This window comes from Balaenoptera musculus, chromosome 3 (assembly GCF_009873245.2).
Source record: "Balaenoptera musculus isolate JJ_BM4_2016_0621 chromosome 3, mBalMus1.pri.v3, whole genome shotgun sequence".
Classification (NCBI taxonomy): domain Eukaryota; kingdom Metazoa; phylum Chordata; class Mammalia; order Artiodactyla; family Balaenopteridae; genus Balaenoptera; species Balaenoptera musculus.
Window position 1 is genome coordinate 24,627,725 of NC_045787.1, and position 20,240 is coordinate 24,647,964.

The 20,240-nt window shown below is 39.0% G+C and overlaps 1 protein-coding gene across 2 annotated transcripts in view; it reads left to right on the forward strand.

Moving 5' to 3' along the window:
• The first annotated feature begins 1,245 nt into the window (after positions 1-1,245).
• Positions 1,246-20,240, forward strand: part of CDH6 (cadherin 6) — a 129,959-nt gene continuing 110,964 nt past the window's right edge. Inside the window, exon 1 of one of the 2 annotated variants that reach the window (XM_036848580.1) lies at positions 1,246-1,404. The gene's annotated coding sequence lies outside the window, so the exon portion shown is untranslated. Of the gene's footprint in view, positions 1,405-1,488; positions 1,656-20,240 lie in introns of those variants that run through there. The other variant, XM_036848579.1, reaches the window with a different exon arrangement.

Here is a 20,240-nt window from a genome sequence, read left to right on the forward strand (position 1 = left end):
TGCCTAGAGGAAATACTTTGATTTTGGCTTTATTTAAATGCCTGAACTTCTATTGGAGAAACAAAAGATTTTCTAGTAAGAGCTCAGTTGGGAAGGAGACCAACCTCCAACCTGTTTAACCACTCAGAAGCCAAAGCAGCCTGGATTTTTTTAGTGCACCATGCAATGAAATCTCCCCACAACTTACAGCATACACTGACAGCTGGTTTGGGATGCTACTGACCCGGGGTGCAATCACTGTGGTAATTAGATTTAATTTTCCTAATCTAACAGTGTCTGGCTCCATCATGTCTATATCTTCTATGTAGAAAACCATTACTCTCACTTAATAATACTTTGACATGCTTAAGATTTTTGCAGCTTAGTTCCCTAATATTAGAAATTACTTTTTGGTCACTGTAAATATAGCTATGCAAACTGCTATGTGTACCAAATAGTTTAATTTGGAGATTATCCTACTTCAGGAACTTTCATCTTAAACTGTTAAGCAGACCTGAATATCATTATACACTCTTCTGCAAGTCTTTTGCGTTCTTGTATTAACTCATTCAGAAAGATGGAATCAGCCATAAGTCAGTGGTGAGCCTGAAGGGTTTGGGATTTGAATGTTTCTGCAAGCCTAGGGAAGCATGGCTTCACTCTACAACATCCTGGGGTTACTCACTCCGAAAGAGTAACAGAGATCAGAGGACTATGTGAAAAACCTGTCTTCCTGGAAGGAGAGAAGGAAAGACGCGTCTGTTTCTATGCCTGCTTGCGCCTGGAGAACGCCTGTTTATGTTGTGAGGAAAAGCCGTCAGTATTGTTATCTCAGGAGACCGGGTTTGTTTTATATGTGTGCATGTTATGCGTGCTATAACACGAAGCTGACCAACTGATAGCGCGACGAGGTACTGGTGTCCCTGGGAATTGTAATTGCTCGGTCGGTTAAAAAAAAAAAAAAGAATATCCAACGGTTGCTGATAATAGCACAAGGTGCATTTTGATAGTATAAAGGAGGGAACAGACGAAGTCATGCAAGTTCTGAGTATGTCTTACCCTCCAAAAAATAAGAAAGGAAAAGAAAGGAAAGCCTGGGGCAGAGGGAGTGTTACAGGGAGCGAATTGCTCAGGACTTCAAACACAGGGAGTCATTCTGTCAAGGGGAGGGGGCGGGCGGGGGCAGGCACTGGGCCTCTCTAACAAAGTCCTCCTCTCTTTGCTCCCTCCCACTTCATTCACTTGCAAATCAGTGTGTGCCCACAAGAGCCAGCTCTCCCGAGAGCCCGTAACCTTCTCGTCCCGAGAGCTGCAGTTTCAGCCGCGACAGCAAGTACCGCTGAGCGGGCGACCGCAGCGTCGGCGGAGGCAGGAGCAGCCTGGGCGGGTCACAGGGTCTCCCCGGGCGCAGGAAGGCGAGCAGAGGTGGGTTCGGTCTCAGCTGGCCATGGTGCATGCCTTTTCTTTTTTTAATTCTGTAGCGTTGATGGAAGCCAATCAGAATGAGAGCCATCTCCGCCCGTTGGGTGCCGCACGCCGGAGTTGGGAGGGATGTTCAGCCTGCAAGCCCAGGTCGGGGCGGGCGCTCGGGTCCGGCTGCGCGGGCGGCGCTGCTGCCGCTGCCCAGAACGGGCGCCGGTTCCCGGGGAGCTTCGGCGCCGCTCCTCCGCCTTCTGGTAAGACCGCGGCGGGGCTTGGTGGGGGCATATGTGACGGGGCCGCCGGGAAGAACCCACTGTCTTTCTCTCCGCCGGCAGAGGCTGCCAAGGGAGCTCCGGCATTTGCAAAGTTGGCTGGTCAATTACCAAGGGCGCTGGTGCGTGCAGGACCCGCAGAGCCGTTTGGGGCTTGATTTATTCCCACCTGCCCACATTACAAGGGTCTGTGCAGGGACTGCTTTGGCCGAGTTACATTTCTTGGTTTGTGGGCTAAAGCAGAAAATTAGGTAGCTTGAGAACTCCCGAATGCTCCCAATAAGGAAAACTTCGGCTAAAGAGATGATTTGTCTCAGAGAAGAAGCTTTAAAAAAACTGTTAGCTTGCACGCTGGGGGCAACGCCTGCCGGCTCACATGCTTTTCTGCCGGCAGAAATGCTTAGGTTGCAAGGAAAGTCCAACGTTGGACTCTGAAAATGGAGCACACCGTCCAGGGAAAAGTCATATGGAAGACGGAGCTCGCTCGTGCTCTTCCAAGGCTGGCCAGGCACAAATCTGGGGGATAACGCCTTCCCCGGACTGGTTGGAGAACAAACCAAGTGCGCCTGGTTTTAGGTGTCCGATGCAGGAAAAGTGGAGCCCCCCAATGCGTTAATTACGGAATTTAATAAGAGGGAACGTTGCTATGTTGTGTATTGCAGAGCTGGGATTACTTCTGTAGTTATTCTTATGCCCACAGTTATCGGAAATCTCGAGATGGGAGATGCTGGAAAGGTCAGCGTCGTACTCAGAAGTGTTGTCACTGCTGCAATAAAATCTGTATTTTATGGGAAGTTATATGCAGGTTCTTGTTAGTGCAAGGGGCTGTTCACCTGAGTGAACTACAGAGAACATCCAAGTACCAAGAAGTTTAATCATCTGGAATAGCCACACATTTCTCTCTCCCTCTCATTTTTTTTTTTTGTAAAGACATTTTAATTATGATATTCACACTATGGAGGTGTATTATCCCGTGTCTCAGCCAATATTCATTTTCACTTACTGAAGCACATAATGTGGGAAAGAAGAGGTTTTTTCCTGCAAATAATGTTGCTGGAGTGGCTGATATGTACATGTCTGACTGCTTTGGAGGGGTGCACATGCAAAATATGGGCTTTCTGAGTGGTTATAATCCAGGGGGTGCAAAATCCTCCCTGTGTGGGAAAAGGAACACAGGGATATACCTTGTTAATGCACAACTCTTCTAAGAATGAAGAACAAATAAGCTTATACAAACAGTTACCAAGGGTTGCTTATTTCCTTTCTTTTCTTGCTGATGCCTGTCCCTGAAAAGGAAAACCTTTGGTATTTTACTTTAGAAGAAAAAAATCTCTTCCAGTTTGGCTTGAGCATCATCCTTTGTGTATCAGCACTTGCACAGCTCTGTGCTGGCTGTTTTTTTAGAGAGCCATAAAACAAGTGGTGTGAAGAAAGGGATATGATCAAGCAGGAGGAGGGCAAAGTTTATGCCAGAGGCCAGATTTTCAATGCAGAGCTCAGAAACTTAAAAGAAATCTAACAATTTACTGGAAAATGCAATCACACAGGATTGTATCTCACCCCCTTTTGCTCTTTGGTGTGCTCTAATTAAAAAGGTATTGGGGGGAAATAAAAGGCAGATCTTTTTCTACCTGTTTTGATGGTTCATGGCATACTTTAGAAGCAGAGGAAGTAACCCATGTCTTCAGAAAAACATGAGAAGCAGCAATACATTTCTGAAGGAAAACAGCAATGGTTAGTTCTTCTGTGCTTGTCTACAATTATCTTTTGCTACCATTATAAATGACAGACTGGTGTCTCTATAGGGACTTTTAGCCCTTTACTATCTGGCTTTTACATCAATTTATTGCAATTACATTTCTTAATGCTAACTCTGCAAAGGTAATATATAGAAACATAATCATTTTCTACCAAGTTGCCTACTATCAGAAAATGTGTATAATACCTCCTCCACCCACCACTTCCATCAGCTTTGCAAGTAAAAACTTAATCTGAGGCACTCTTCCTTTTTAAGCAAAAATCTATCTTGCAAAATATTGCTCTGAGATACTTCAAACGGCTAATATCTCTAGAAAGCACAACTACAGTACCAGGACATCAAATGACACTTCCTTTTTACAAATGTATCAGTAACTTGGAACAACAGGTTCTGAATATCTAACTAGAGCTAATTGAGTGACTGTGCTACATAAGGATAAAAAAAAGAGATAAAATATGACAAATAACCTGAATGGAAACCATGTTTCTCCCTAAGGAAGTAAAATGTTCAGTCCCCCCTTCTGGCCCTTACTCGTTTTGCAGTCGTGAATGCCAACTTACAGAGGCTAAATCTTTTGAACTAAGTAAACTTTTTTTAGTTGGAAGGGACCTCTAGTGGGTTACACCATGCATTTCTCCCTGCAGTTCAGTTGCACCATGGATTTTGTTATTTAAAATAATACACACATAACAGCTTTCCCTTCACTATCAATATAAGATGTTCCTTATTTTTAACTTTGCCAAGACTGTACTTCTTTCACTCAAATTTACTCAATAATAATAATGGCACAAAAAGCTCCACATGAAGAACCCCCACCATGGGGGTTCATATTGCATATATGAAGCAATATTTGCAGAAAAAAATTAATTAACCTTTCAGAGATCCATGAACATACACAAGTTATACTGAACTAGAGGCTTCTATTTTAAAGAAGTCCCCATTCAAATAAGCATATATTAAAAGTCCAAAAGATGCTTAGATGCATGTGTCACTCTTATTCCAGGAAGGGTTCTTTATTTCTCTCTTTGATGTATCACAACACATTTTAGGTAACCTAGTCCTTAAAAAAACTCTGCCTGGAACTCATAGTAAGATAAGTTCTACAGTGGTGAATCAGCCTTTTCTGCTGACAGTCTGCAGGTTTCAACTTCCAATTTAAAAATCTGTTCTAAAGTTTGAAATGTGTTCCAAATGAGATAACATCCGGCAGAAGCCAGTTGCTTCTGCTGCTAGCTTAGTCACAGCAGCCCATTCTTTGGGGTCGATCAGAATTAGGGTCTCGCTTATAAAAATAACGAGCAGTAACTCAGTCTGAATTGCATTTTTTAATAGTGTTTCAGCCTAGCTAGCGTCTACTGAGCTTACCTTATTTGCTTCACAAAAAGGTGAAAACGTAGATAATCAAACCTTCCTGGTTTAAATTTTTTTCTGAATAATGATTCTAAATACAAAGACTCAAGAACATCATGCTAATAGTGAAGTTGCTGAAAGAAGAAAATTAAAATTCACCTACACACAGAGCACCCAGTTGTGACACTGTTTAGAGAAGAAATAAAGAAATGTAGGGTTTGGGTTGTTTTTTTTTTTCTCTTCATTCTTTTCTTTTTTTCTCTCCATTAGGATTTTTTGTTTTATTTTGAACACAGATGAGAGTTTGAGAGAGTTTCCTAGATCTAAACAATATTTTTGTTTGAGCTTTCCTCTTATGAAGATTAAACCGGCCTACATTTTTTAAAGTTCCTATTCCTAAGGAATGCTCCCCTTTTCAAAGCAATCAGATGAGAAACCTCAAGGTTTTCCCTAATGAAGGTATACAGCCAAAAGTAGATAGTCTTTATAACCCCATCACTCACAAAGTAGAGAGAGAAGGTAAGAGGGGGAAAGTATAAATAATCCTTCAAAAAGGTGGTACACCTTCATTTACTACAGATGTAAATGGAGTAAAGCTCTCTAAGCCAAAATGATTGGGTCAGAGGGGACCAGATACAGTCTGTATTCTAACTGTTCAAGACTGAACTATCCAGGAAATTTTTAACTCTTCCAACAAAGAAAACTAACTGAAGAATGAATGCTGTGAGCACACATGCAGTGGACGCATATGCAGAGGGTTCTGTGTCCCCCATTCTCACAGATTATTAGAGATTATTTTACCTTGTTTCATCTGTTTAATATCATTACACTAAAACTGCTGGGTGCTCATTTCCACTATTAATCAGATCACCTTGCTGAGATTTATAAGAGGAAGAGTTTAATTAAAGCCAGAATGTTACTATTAAATTTGATGTGCAGTATAAATGGGCAACATGGGTCCCAAGCTTTTCCTACCATATTCAGTGCTATCTTGTGGAAGAGAACAACTCAGGTAGAAGATGAGGAACATAAAGCTAGCCACACCACAGGGTATAATTTATCTTCATATTTCATCGCTTGAAAAAGCACTGTGTTTTTCTCCTTCTATAATTCCCTAATTTGGTAGATCTGCCCAAAAGATGTTCAGGAGACCTAATAAATGATAGGAATGGAAAACAGCAAGAAAAAATTAAATTGAGGACGTGTCCCAGTTGAGTAAAATGAAAGGAGATGAGGAGGTGAATTTTTACATAAGAGGAAAACATATGAATAGGAATAGAATTAAAATTGCCATTTTTATACAGGGTGCATTTTCCACTTTATAAATATTGCTACTATTAAATACAACTTTATAAACATGATTACATCATTAACATGTTTATAAATACTATGCTTCTCTACCATGGAATGCAAATTTGAAAGTTATCCTTTAAAAAATCACCATCTAAAGGAAATGATCCTGCATGGATCATAAAATAAGCAGAGGAGTACATTTTTAAAAAGTGGTCTGAAATCCCAGCAGAATCAAAGAAAGGTTTTCTTAGTGCTTTGAAGAATATCGACTCCTTTCCTTCTATTATCTTTATTGTCCTGCGAGCTAAATAGATGTACTGTGTGTCCTTCTGACACCTGCAACCCAAAGTATCCAGAAGTGATAAAGACCAAATATAAGTCATTCATTTGGATTCTGTATGTGGTATAGCGTGAAGAAAGACTGAACTAGCAGAACAGCACACCCCTACCCCATACATGACTGATAACAAATATGGCAAATATATTTTAAAATGTGTATGTGAATATATATATATATATATATATATATATATATATATATATTCAGCCAAGATTAAAAAAATACCAGTAAGCTCAGAATTTTTATACATCCAAATAGTGACGATGATAATTATAAAGTAAATGATAATAAACCTTTACTGAGCTTTTCTACATGTCACACACTGTTCTAAGTATTTTACATGCATTCTGTATGTTAAATATTATACAGTAAGTCAATAGGAAAATGTTATACTTGTATCCTTTTAAGCCCTTTTTTGGTTTGAATTTCTAGGAAATTTGTTTGAGCCAAGCACTTAATGAATGTGCTGTTAACAAACACTTGTGGTATCTTAGAAGTAAAAGTGTGACTCTCTGAGAAATACAAAGCAGCAGAGAGCATGGGAAGGATTTGATTATTCTGAGCAGAGCAAAGCAGATTTTTAAGGCTGAGGAAAATGTCTGTAGGTTATTCAATTTTTAAAAACCACTTGGAAGTATGGATTAGAGTTTATAATTGTAGTAAAAAGGATTGTGTGGGCCATTTTTCTAAGCATAATAATGGTATTTTTTATAAGAGAATAAATTATCTTCTCTTGCCTTCAGAGAGGGCCTCAAGTTGGAGGGGATACTTCAGGAAGGTAGCTAAACATGACAACTATTTATTTCATTGACAGGGGGCTTCGCAACCTCACTGCACCCCCTGAGGGCCTCAGTCCTTTCTTAGTGCATTGACAAACTCACTATATGCATAGCTCTGGGGACTGTAGGTAGAGTTGAATAAGACTGTATTTATTTCCTTCCTTTTCTGGTGGGTAAAAATAGTTATTTTCTTCTTTTATGACCACAGTTTTGTTATTTCATTCCCATCACAGTTCAGTGTTTGTTCTGAATCATGTCTTTACCAGGTAAAATTTTACAAGAAAAGGGATGAGGTGGGGAAGCAGGAAGGAGAAAGGAAGAAAGACATCCTCTTAACAATACAATAATATTATATGTGGTTGACAGTGATAAGCCATTTTCATTAAACTCTATTCTTTCTATTACCACCATTCAAAAAGTCATGTAGTTAATCCAGCCTTCATGGACAGTTTGACAATTAGAAATATACTCAGAGAATGTGAGACACAGAAAGGAGCTTAGAGATGACTTTACCCAACGCCCCTCATTTACATTTGAGATACCTGATGACCAGAGAGATGAAGTGACTTGTCCATGGATAAACTAAATTCATTTTGTTCTTTATCTCTATCTATGTCTTCTGTAACTTGACTTCTAGTTGTGGAGTATTATGACTTTTTATCATCTCCACTCAATTCTGGCATTAAAAATTGAAAGAGGAAATTTAAATCTATAATATTGTTATTTACAAATATGCTGTGAAGGAGCAGGCATGGAAACTTATGGAGAAAAGAAGGATTTAGATATCCTTAGGAATTTTATGTGTTCATACCTTTTGTAAAGCTCCTATTGCAAAGAAGAACTAAAATTTTCCTTCAAAATTTTGACCACTACTTGGGGCACATGATAAAAATGTAGGTTTTTGTTTTATTTGTAATGGCTTGATGGTAATTTTGAGTGAACTTTATCTAAATCAGTAATTCCTCAGGCTATCCAAAGTCAAGTGTGCATCTTTGCCCAAAAAAGAAAAAGTTTATTGGTCAGTGATCAGATATGAAACATGATGACAACCTATTTATTATGTTTTTCATAACTCTCAATTTATTCAATTTAAGGACTCAGTGACCTTCCCACTTCTTTGGAGTTACAATGGCAGTTTTTTCACGAAAGTGTATCGATAAATTATATTGTTTTTTTCCCTTGACAAAATTAAAATCTGCAAGCAACCCAATGTCAACCCTCCCCCCTTTAAAAAAATAACTGTTAATGTTCCGTGAAATCCAAAAGTCTGAGGACCACTGGGTTAGATAATGAATAACATAATGTTGTAAAATGATTGACTTAGTCTTTTACTTGTTTGGATGAGTGAAAACTAAAGGGGAATTACAATGATAAGCCAAATAGATGGCCCAAAATATAAAGTCGTTCAAACAAAAGTAATCTTTTGATCCCTTAATTAAGCTTTATAGAGATTAATAATAACATTTGGAATACTAATACAACCTTTGACTATATTAATAGGTCCTCCAAAATTGTGCTTTGCCAAGATGATGGCCAGAATGTGTCATCAGCAATGAATTCGTCTACTTGATTACATAGTGGATTATTCAGTAGAAAACAAGAACTTTTAAATTTATATCTAATTTTTTTAAAAACCCAGCTCAATTTAACTGTACACATTATTAAAGGGGTATCTTTTTTTCCTAAACGTGAACTACATATAACTGTGAACTAACACAAATTTTCTAAGGTGTCAATTTGTATTTTAAGGTATGTGTTGTTACATCAAAAAGCAATTGCCTTCTAGCTTATAGTACAGATTTCAGTCATGAAAATGAGCTTATCATATTTTGAGCTGCAAAGCTTAAACCGCCTTTGCAGGATTAAAAAAAGAGAGTTTTATTAATCTACTATCATCCATTTTATAAAATGTTTGGCACTGCTCAATTTCACATTCAACTAAAATATTCTAATCTCTTCTTAGCAACAGGTTCTGATTTAACACTGATCAAAACCGTGTGGTCAGACTAAGTAATCACCAATGTAAAATGATAAAATTCACCAAGGCTGGTATATGACTGCTGATCCTAATTTGAATCAAGCAGAGCTACTATATCTTCCAGCAATTATTCGCTAGTAAATTACTTGTACAAAAGTATCTAGTTGGGATTTTGTCAGTGTTTCATAAAGAATTAAATTCTATGAGGAAGGCCTTGTGATAAAGATCAGTGCCACAGTTTTACTCTCTTTCTGACTCATATTCCTTTTTATCAAAAGAGAGGTGTTTGGGGCAGGTCGTAATTAAGACAGCAGAATGAAGGGGTCATTTACTGGTAACTGTCGTCAAGAGGAGGTGGTCCCAAACCTCCAGATCCAGAAAGTACCAGCTCTGCAATAATTTTTGCATTCAAGGAACATGTATTTACCTGCAGGTAAACTGCCTTTGAAATAAGTGCAGGCATGCCAAATACAGGTCCCATATTTTAAAATTTTGTGTCACGATACTTCCCTTTCTTCCTCAATGTGCTTTTAAATTCTCAGATGCCACATTCCAAAATATCTTTACAAATAGCACCATGGTTTATGTTTTAACTTTCCCCCCTTGAATTTAAACATGTGTGTACTTTGTGTTCTAAAAAAACAATGCAATTAAGTTTAAGAGATGACCCAATAGAGGGAAGGACACTGCTAGATATCTAGTAATCGTGTGAATAACCACTTTTTCACCAAATAGAATGCTAAATAGGACAGTTACTTTACTTAAAATATGAAGTTGAAAGCTACATAAGAGTAAAATGCTCTCAAGCGACTGAGTTTAATGTGATGTAATGAAAGATTTTTATATAGTGGACAGAGAGGGGAGAAATTATTGAAACCCTATGCTGGGTTAATTGTGCACCAAACAACAAGAAGTTCGCTTTGCACCCTGGATGTTCTGAACATTAATAGAGCATATGTCTGCCTCCCAATCTGTCACTAAATTAAGATAGATTTTTTAATTGCTTATTTTTTCTTCTTTCTCCATATGATGATCATGGCTGTTTAGAGAAACCAATCACGAAAACAAGAGCCAAACCTGCCCTGCTTTGTAATTAAGAAATCGGCAATAATATCCATGATGTTATCAAGAAAGACTTTAAAGCAACTGAAATTTGGGCTCAACAATCCAAAGAAGCAGCCACAAGGCTCCGACTCCTCAGAAGATACTGCACTTGTCAAATACTTTCCAATTTAGTTTTCACCTGATTGACAAGTGCTCCTAAAAACAATGCCAAGACTTTAGGAAATTTTCTTGATTCCCTGTACAGCGAGAGCCCACATGATACAAATATAAGATGCCTTGTGGAATGAATAAATACAGGTTGGGAAGAAAGGAGAAAATGGTTTTAAAATATCACTTCTTCCATCTCAAGATCACAGTTTTAAGATGAAGGCATCACTAGCAAATGTAAGCATATAGTGAAGGCTCAATAAATGCTTACTGTGAAATTCTTCTCATACAAGCTGCAAAAGATTCTCTTAAATAAATATTTCTCCAATTTATTTCCTTTTCAAGTTTATTCACACCAGTGAAAAAATATAACTTTTCTATCCTGTGCTATAGTTTTTAATAATTCTGACTCCTTTAAAAGGAGTCAGTTTGAAAGGAAACCCTATCAATGGTGTCCTGAGAGCTAGAGGGACTAGGCATGTAAACAGAGCTACTCAGCTTTCAAAATTGGCCACCAGACCTCTTCTTCCTCCAGGAAGATTTTTATTAAACTTGGTATTAAACAATGTTGCCTTGAGCCTGATTAACAATTTATGCCTTCCTAAACAGTTTAACAGAAGTCTGCCGTTTTAATTTTTTAATTCTTAATTTGTGTTTGGAAACAGGATGTTACCTCTGAGTTTACACTTTCAATTTACGTATTTTATTTTTCAGAATTCAAACCTAAACTAAACATTGTTCTTTCTGAATTTTTTTTCTTTTACAGTTTTAGTATCCATGTGTGCTACTGTATATTTTCTATGATAAATAAAGCAGTTGCTTTTTTTGCTAAGTGACTTTTTTTTTTACCTCTCATTCAAATAATCCTAAATGTTCTTTTTAAAATATTTTGAATCTATTACTTGAGAAAAAAATAAGAAAGATTATTGGGAAAAATGAGTAGAATAATAATAAAAGCTAACACTTGGCACTTACAATATTGCAGGCTCTATTCTAAATGGTTACATGAATTTAATGTTCACAACAATGTTCTGAAGTAAATACTGTCAATCTTCCAATTTTAAAGACAAAACTGGGAGACAGAGCACTTAGGCAACTTGCCCAGTGTCATACACCTAGTACTTGTCAGAGCTAAAATTAAATCCTGGCAGTCTTGATAGCCCAGACTCTTAAATATTAAATTCTAGTGCCTCTTATGCTTAATATATATGTATGTATATATACCCAAATAGATGGTAGATAGATGGATAGATTCAAATGTTTATATCTCAAATCCAAAAATAATGTCAAAGGTGTAGCGATTTATATATATACATATACACACACACACACACACATATATATATATCCACATACATATATATGCAATATATATAACGTGTACATTTTTCTCAGGACTCAAAAAATATAATTAACATCTTTCCCTTTCATGCCTCAATGAATTCATCAGTATATTCCCACAACAAGTTAGATCAATTAATTATAGCCCAAAGCAGCAGATATCAGCCTCACAAAAGCCTTTTAGCTTTAGGCCAGGCTTTTCACTTTAATTTGAGTCAGTCTTACAATCACTTACTGTTGGTCCCAAGGGAAACCTGGCAAGAGTTTTTGGAAGGTTCAGACTCAGCATTCATTAATTTATTCATTCTATAATATTTATTGAGACCCTCCTGTGCCCAGTGCTGGAGAGACACTGGGTGATAAGACAACATACACTAGCACTTTGAGGGAAACAGATTCTTTCCTCATATTCTATACAAGATAAATCCCATAAGAACTAAAGATTAAGAGTGCAAAATAAAACTGTAACTTTACTGACAATTAGGTAAATATATATTTATAATCTTGGGATAGTAATGGACTTCCTAAGCATGAAGCCAGAACTTGAAAACAAAGTGAAGGAAGACAGCAAAGTGAAGGAAAGCTTGCTCTAGTAATAAAAGGCCAATCAATAGTGCCAGCTTTGTATAAAATGAATAGGACATTCAGAGTTGACTATATTTGTCTTCTCCCCATACCTGCATCTTACATGAACATGGAAATTAGCCTTTAGTTTCAGTATATTATGATTTATAGGGTCTCTATTCATTTTAAGATTTGGTTTTTGACCTCCTGCCCCAGTTTAGAAAGAACCACCACATCCCTCTTCACTACCAAAAGCTTAGTACAGTTTTATTTTTAATAGAATGCCTCAGAATACTTTCATGTTGTTTCTTTCACTAATCCCTACAATTCCCCCAATGAGTTTGTGGTACAATATAAAGTAGAAATACTTTTCAGCAAGAAATCATTTTACACAAGAAATTTAAGATTTAGGTGATGGCATTTCAATTTAATTCAATAACCATTTAATTAACACTTAAGTACAAGACATTGCGTTGGGTGCCATAGATAACACCATGACATCCAGTTGGTTACAGTATGTATTTAATACAGGCATACTTCAGATATTGCAGGTTTGGTTCCAGACAACTGCAATAAAGCAAGCCACATGAATTTTCTGGTTTCCCAGTTCACATAAAAAGTATGCTTTCACTATACTGTACTCTATTAAGTGTGAGATAGTATTATGTCTTTAAAAATGTACATATCTTAATTTAAAAATACTTTATTGCTAAAAAATGCTAACCATCACCCGAGCCTTCAATAAGTCGTAATCTTTTTGCTGGCGAAGGGTTTGAAATATTGCGAGAATTACCAAAATGTGACAAAGAGACACAAAGTGAGCAAATGCTGTTGGAAAAATGGCACCAACAGACTTGCCCAATGCATGGTTGCCACAAACCTTCAATTTGCCAAAAACAGTAACTGGGAAGTATAATAAAGCGAGGTGCAATAAAAGGAAGTATGCTTGTATTAAATAATACTGCTAGAAACTGCCATTTTAGAAACTTATTCAATGAATAGATAGATATTCTGTCAGGATTCAATCTTTCAGTCATGAAATAGATTAAGGTCTACCATTGCTAAACCTAGACTTTAATGTGTTGACACCCAAGCTCAGTACCAGTATTAATATTCAGCTGGTGTACACCGGAACAGCTGTCCAGGTTGCTTACCTCCAGTGTCCCCCCTCATCTTCACTGACCGAATGGCACTGGATCTTTAAGGAAAAGGGCAAGAATCTGTTTGTCTAGGAAACTTTCCCTGACTTCCACTCACCTGTCCTGGACTCAGCTTAGATTTTTCACTGCATGATCTTATAATAGCCTTTACTTAGCCTCAGTACAACTGTAAACACGTTGTTTCAAAAGCATCTACAAGATTGTTCAGGTCTCACCTATCACACTGTAAGTACCTAGAGAACAAGGCCTCTGGGTCCTACATTTATCACTAAGGCCTAGCACTGTTTTTGACAAACGATGTTTGTTGAAAGAAGAAATGGAGAGTATTCATTATAAAATTCTGGACTACCTTTATATGCTTTTACATTATTCATGTTGAATGTTAGTTTTTGTTTCTTGTAACCTGATTTCCTTTGAACATATTGCAGGAATACACTTAACAAGCAAGAAAGGTCAGTGCCAGCCTCCTAGACAGCCCAGAACAAAGGGGTATACCCAACAGAAGGGTGATGGCCCCAGGATGACCTTGGTGCCTGCGGCCAAATGTCCGAAATAGGGTTACAGACCACATCACTGATGGGTCTCCTAATACAATACTTGAATTTTTTATTTGGGATGTTTTCTTATCTAAAAGTTGCAATTTCTTTGGTCACTCCACCCCAAGGCATAGAATTGTTTAGAGCTTTTATTAATGTGTTCAGGTTGAAAACTAGAGCTGTGTATATTTTCTCTCTTTGGTGTGTAGGCTAGCATGATAAACCTTGGTTATCTTTTGGTTTATTATCCACCCATAATAGTACATCAAATGGAATCTACAAAACAATCTTATGTACATGTTTTATGAGCAAAATCATTTTTCCCCTAAATTCCTACCCTAGACATGTTTCTTGAGGTTCTATAGGAAGTCTAATACCAGATTCTACATACCTTGTTATAACCTTGAACAGGACTGCACAAAATAGACTGAATTAGATTCAACTGATTATGTAGTCCTGTTTCATTCCTTAAGTGGCAGTCAATGCATGGAATGGGATCTTCATGAATATTATTTGGCAATGAAATATGCAGTTCAGCCCAGCTCTCTCTGAGCATGCGAAGTGTTTTGTAAGGTTTGAGATGAAGTGGGAGAGGTTTGGATGATGTTCTTTATACTTCCTCTATTTAGTGTGATATCCATCAGCCTGAAGTCAAAGGTACATGGAGAATTTTAAACTTACTAATCAATAGAAGTTAGTTTGTTTTACGTAAGTGGATTTCCTAGAGCAGAATAGGTACCATGGTACATTCTGGACAATTTGTCTCTAATATCTCACCACTATGGGAAATTGTAACTTCCAAGGAAAGGGAGTAGAACTATGGGTTCAGAAAAGTTAGGAAAGTGAGTCCCAACACTGCTTATCTGCCTCTACACCATTCCTTTGGTTAACACTTTCAATCAGTAACATCTTGCGTTAACACAAGTAACCTAAACATTGTAGGTGCAGCCTCTCCCACACTTCACATCCCCAACTTTAGAATGATAAGTAGAGAATTAAAGGATTTTCCGGAGTGATTAAGCTATTCCGGGTAAAGGGGAAGCCAATAAGTACGCCTACTAACAGAGGAAAGGCAATCAAAAGTAAGCTATAGTAATTCATGTTCAGCATCCTAAAAATCTGATTAATTCTTACTCTTTCTCACCAAGTATTTTCAGCTTGTGTATTAGGATGCTTTGGGCTATGGGTGAGAAAAAAATCCCATTTCAAATTGGAAAGAAATAAATACAATTATATTTTACAAAAGAGACAGTCCATAGAAACACAGGTTCCAAGTGATCCATAGATGACTGGAAAGATCAAAAACTCTAGATCTTTCTGTTTATCCCTCCTGCCATCTTCAGCATCAATGACATTCAACCAATGATTTCCCTCAAACTTTAAGATGATTGCCAGTGGCTACTGGGACTACATCCTTCCTTATTTTTGTCTAGCAGAAGAGAGAGAAAAACCTCTCTCACAATCAAGGATTAAGGGTAGTATCCTTCAGTCAGACTGAGCCAGTTCAGGATATATGACCACTCAATATATTATTAATTGCTGGGAAATCCCATGTGCTAATTGGCTTTTTAGACTAAAGATCTATTCTTGGGATCAGCTTCCCTTGATTTGTGTGTATGTGTGAGTGTGAGTGTGTGTGTGTGTGTTTGGGGGAGGAAAGATACCTAGACAAAACTGTGATTCTATCAGGAAGAAAGAAGATGAGAAATGGACGTTGGGTAGTTAACAAACCCTGTCTACTACAATTTAGCCCGAGAATCAGTATTACTCTAAGTGAAAATCTAAGTGTTACATAGGTGAGGGATTCAATGGAATTCAGTTTCATAAACCATAGCTTTAGAGGTAATAGATAATAAGACCAAAACCCCCCTATTCCATCAAGTGAGGAGTACCTGCAAAATGGCAACTAGAATGATACTAAACCATTTTAATGACCTCTGTTCCTATCTTTTATTTTACTCTGTGCATGAAGTGGGTTTTTGGTGTATTTGTTTGGGGAATTTACTGACTAGAAATACATCACTGTCCAAAAAGAAAACATTTTTTTCATCTAGGGAATTGAGGATTAACTAGCTGGAAGGGAAATATAATTTCATTTTGTTCTCATAGTCTCATTTAGAAAATAATCTTAAGAGATTCAAAGGACATCATGCCATGTGAGCACTCTCCTTGCTCTCAAGGGACTTGGCCTGGGCTTTAACTTTTCTAGCATTTTCTGAAGTGTTTTCTTAAGCAACATTTTTGCCTTTAGCACTGTCCTAACCACTGGAGCTTTAAGAAATCTTTAAAAAGTGTTGTTTAAAAATAGCATCACAAAACAATTTTCTTTTCTCTGCCTTACTAAAAATATCCCAAATCTTTAAGAATGTTTTTTTTTCTTTTCGGTTTTATTTGAAAGGCAACTAAGCTGAAATGCAGATGTTTATCTAAATCCAAGTCAAAACGGTATGAGAAATAATTACAAAATGTAAAAATGAAAGCTCAACAGAGTGCTGCCCCTGCTACTTTGGTAATTTAAGGCAAAAGTGAGGTTCTGGGGTTGCTTTTTTACAAATGCATTTATGTGGATGTGCTGTATGCCACACAACAGGATGTTCTGAAACATCCTGTAATAAAGTCTAAAATCTTACATTTTTTTCTTCATCTTATTTGTGTTCCCTTAGAACTGACCTTGCCACAGTGAGTTCACTCACCTCTGCAATTGTTTATGATAAAAACGTCCTTTTTTTTGCCAAGCAATTTAGGGGCAGAATTAAGGAGCCATGACCATAAAAGCTTCAAATTTAAGTAGGAGATGAGTTACATGTGAAATTTTGAGGAAAGGGGGCATTGAGCTCTTAAACTGTCCTACTTTGCGTGACAAGGGGAGTCCCAGGTTGACTGTGTAGGTACAAATACTTCACAGCTGGGCAGATGACCCTGTTGGATGTTTCTCTTAGTGCATTTTTCTCCTATAAATGAGGATAATGGTAGTTTCAACTTCAGAAGGGTGTTGTGAGGAGTAACTGAGATAATGCTAAGCATGTAGGAAGCACCCCCAAAATATTAGGTGTTTCTGTTGCTGCTGTTATTGTTATCGTGACTTATTCCAAACATTCAATCAATTTGAGGGTCCTGGGTATTTTTAACATGCTACAAGTTTTGTTTTTTGTTTTTTTTTTTAATTTCACTAATTGAAATGATGCACATTTTTTATGTCACCAACGTAATGTGCCACTGAGGGCAACATGCCCATAATTCTACTCACTGAAACGGGTTTTGGCTGACACAGTGAATGTGCCAAATGTGGCTTAAATTCAGAATTTCCTCAAAACCTCTTCAGCACCGTTCCCCAGAAAATCTGCAACCCGAGCTGGGCTCCTCATTTGGGTTTGCAAAGGTGTGAACTAACTGCATTCAAAATGAAGTAAAAATTGTAGATATGAATTCTGTTCAGCACATCATTCTCTTCGGGATCTTATTCTAACCTGCCGGCCAGCTGCCCTTGCCCATGTGGCAACAAGTGGAGGAAAAAAGCAGGAGACCACAACTCTGGCCTCGGAAACACGTGGCGCTGGCATGAGAAGGCACACATGCACGTACACAACAGACACACAACACCAGCTCCACCACCAAAAACACCTCAATCAGGGGAACGAGAAGGTTCTGGTTCAAAATGGCGACGTCAGACGGCCCCGACCGCACTCCTCCCACGAACACAGGGAACCTACCGCCACAGACGGAACTACTTCCTCTGAGAAAAACCCAAAACCTGGCTGAGCAGCTCTTACCAGAGAAGACCCACATGCAAACAGGTAGGAGACGTCGGGGCACCATCCCGCCCTAAACCGCAGCCCCCCGGCGCGGCAAATCGGGAGGGAACTCAAAACCGCAGCTTCTCCCTGAGGAGCGAAGGGTTTGAACCCCACCGCCCGCACCTGCACCGAAGAGAGGCCCCCCAAATATCTCTGAAGACCAACCGGGCTCCGGTCCACCAGTCCCACAGGGCTGACGGATCAGAGAATCGGCTCTTACGGGGCTCGCAGGGGCAGGACTCACCTGCCGCAGGCCCAGCGCGGGCGGAGACGAGGGGCGCCGGCATCCGTGTGGGAGCCCTTCACTTGCTTGACTCGCGGCTTAGCTTCTGCCTGAAGGGCAGGCCTCTGATTTGACACATACGCTGGGGGCAGCTGTGGAGCTCCTGAGAGGGAGGCTGGCAGGCTCCACCTCTAAGCTCTCTCAGCCCGCGCCCCAGCCGTGGCGCCACCTTCCCGCCTTCGCGCTCGCGCCCCCCTCCCCCTGTTCCTCGCGCCTCCTCCCCTCGTTCCCCGTGCCCCTCCCCCTTTCTCACGCCCCCTCCCCCCGTTCCTCGCGCCTGTCTCCGGGTGGGAGCTTTCACGCACGCCTGGTGCCCGGGCTTTCAAGGCTACCGCCCAAGGACACCTCTTAATTGCCCGCCTCTGGTGACGGAGGCTTACGTTCCTGGATCTCGGGAACAGTTCTTGGCAGGCTGCCACCCTGGGCACTGCGGGGACAGCACAGGGAAACCCCCTACCCGTTCCAAGAAAGAGGCCCATTTGTCTGTCTTGGAACTTGGGCTGAGGGGCAGGCTTCAGATCTGGCCCAGAACTGGGGTCCCAGGGCCCCGCTCTCAGGGAACAAAGGCCAGTGCATGCCATCATCTCTGCACTTGACCTCCACCTCTTTACAGCTGGCGGTATCTCCCAGACAGGGCCTTATACCCTCACCTGGAGCCCGGATTTCTGGCTGCCACCCTGGGGACACCTCTGGATGGCCTGGCACTGAGGCCAGCAGGGTTTATGCTTGCAGTCCCATAGGGCTAGATCTATGAGAATTAGCCTTTATCATATAAAGTTTACTTTTATGTTTATAAATATAATTATATAACTATAAAAATTTGCAGTGTAAGTTGCTTTGTGTCATAAGAATAATAGTCTAGTCAGAATAAAATTAGTATTACTTAGAGACTTGTAGAAAAAAATGTTATTTCAAATTTCAGTTCATATACATAATTTTTGCAAAGTGTATGTGATCAATATAAGACATTCAAGCATAAAAATTACATTAGGTTAAAATATGTGGGGGAAGTTGAATGGAAAGGAGCTCATAACAGAAGGAATGGTATAAAATTTCAGACTGTTAAAATGATCTCGTGCACATATTTTTAGATGAGGCATTGTAGCCGTTGAACTGCTATTGTATTAAGATTCCACTGGAAAATTTTTAGAGTGATTTGATAGTTTGTTTTACTGTTAATATTTACAATTGACCAGAAATTACATTATTTTCAACAACTTAAACTTACAGTGAAATATTTTTAACTGTTAACAAAGTGGAAGAAATACGTAGATTTTTTTCAGTATTATTTTGATTAACATGAAAGCAAAAAGTTTGAGGTCCCCTATGGCAGGCCGTGGAAAACTAATGTGTACATATACCACTCATATTGGTAGAACTTTAACTGACATGCTTTTGCTCTGAGACTCTGGTTCATCCCTAAATTCCTCAGTTGGGGCACTTTTGTAGCCGGCATTAGATTTCCCAGAAATCTAGTCCAGGTAGCTCTGCACCAAGCCCAGGCTGATTCCTTTGCACAGTCCTTCCCCTAACATGAGTGGAGAAAACGTCAGACCAGCAGGTCTCTCCTGGCAGGTTTCCAGTTTTAAAGTCTCCTAAAAACAATATATTCATCAAAAATAAGACACACAGACGCAGACCCAGCTGCGTCTGATTCTCTATTTCTCTAACTCTATAATATGGTTTTACTAATGATACACTCGATTTACATTATTAAACATAATACTTATTCTAATAGTTTTCAAATTATTAATTTAGATTTAAGGGGTTTTACCTTTTTTTTCTAAAAACAGTGAGTGGCTGCATGTGTTATATTAGTATTTGGGGACTGCATCGGATACTGCTCAGGCACCATTTCAGATCTCCTAACTTCCCCTGTGTCTCATTCCAGCCACTGCCATGACAACCAGTTGTACGCATATTCTGACCCACTTTTTTGCAAGTGCACACCTTGCTTTCTGCCCTGGGGCTTATCTGTTGATACCACAAAGTGAGACACTACAGGAACCTGTTCCATGCTAACCCCTATACAACCCAGAAGTGCAGGCGATTTGTTTCAGGAGGTGAATCTTTGACAAATCAAGGCTTGGAGCCTATAGATAAGTGTTTCTGCCTTTCTTCCCCAGGAGAGATGGTCCTGAGATGCATTTCATAGGATTTCTAGGATGATCCCATGAA